A 1,003-nucleotide genomic window follows, 5' to 3' on the forward strand; every position below is an offset into this window, starting at 1 on the left:
GGGGATTGTTATCACCATGGTTCATGCCAGTGTGGGCAGTAGACCACAGAGAACTTGATGTGTCGCACTTGGTCAAGCCAGTTCAAAATGGGGAGCGGGCCTACCGGTATTATTTCATTGTATTGACTATTCAAGACTCCTGGTTTAGAATTGGTCGCCTTTTTTTTAGCACAAGGGGGCTATCCTGAAAAATTCTGTTTTGAGAAAATCGAAGGTAACGTTTTTGGATCCTTATTCAGTTTCTTTAAAACACAAGGAGAGTTTTCTGTATAACCATACAAATATACACACCAATGAAACCAAACTTCTCCTATAGGTAGGGCAATGCCCACTTTTGGTGTAAGTCAAGATTTCTGGAAACCACCCAAATATGGGTTAGCCTGCTTTTCCTTAAAAGCGACCAATTGTTGTGTCTCTTGTCTGAAGACCTATTTCGTATGGAAAAGAGTAAGATTTGTAAGTAGATTTCCGTTCTCTCACTCTGACTCATTGAGTGGCTTTCTATAAAACTATCAATACCATTTCTGTTGTACTGTTTATGTTACTGTTGTTGTTTGGCCTTTATTGTTGCTACTATCACTTTTGAATTGTGACTTTTTTCTATCCCATAACACTGACCATTGCATATATTCTTATTTTATTGGAGTATTACTGTTACAACGTTAGAGAGCTGAATGGACGTTGGTACGGGGGTGTTGGCTGATCTATGCGGGCCTAGCTTAGGATCTTCCAAATGTATTGATTATTATTATCATGCTCAATCTTTTCTCAGGTGATATTATTGAAAGTAATGAAAGTGCATCAGTTACTCACATTACTGCTACTATATTTTCTATAAATATTCATGTAGTTCAGTGTCTTGTCACCCTGTTGCATATCAATTAAATATTTATACTATACCAATAAATATACACTTTTCAAGAATTCTTCGTTATGTGTGTGTTTACTTGCATGAATATTATTGTTTGTGTGTATGTATATATATATATATATATATGTGTGT

Source organism: Aplysia californica, unplaced genomic scaffold (genome assembly GCF_000002075.1).
Source record: "Aplysia californica isolate F4 #8 unplaced genomic scaffold, AplCal3.0 scaffold00624, whole genome shotgun sequence".
Lineage (NCBI taxonomy): Eukaryota > Metazoa > Mollusca > Gastropoda > Aplysiida > Aplysiidae > Aplysia > Aplysia californica.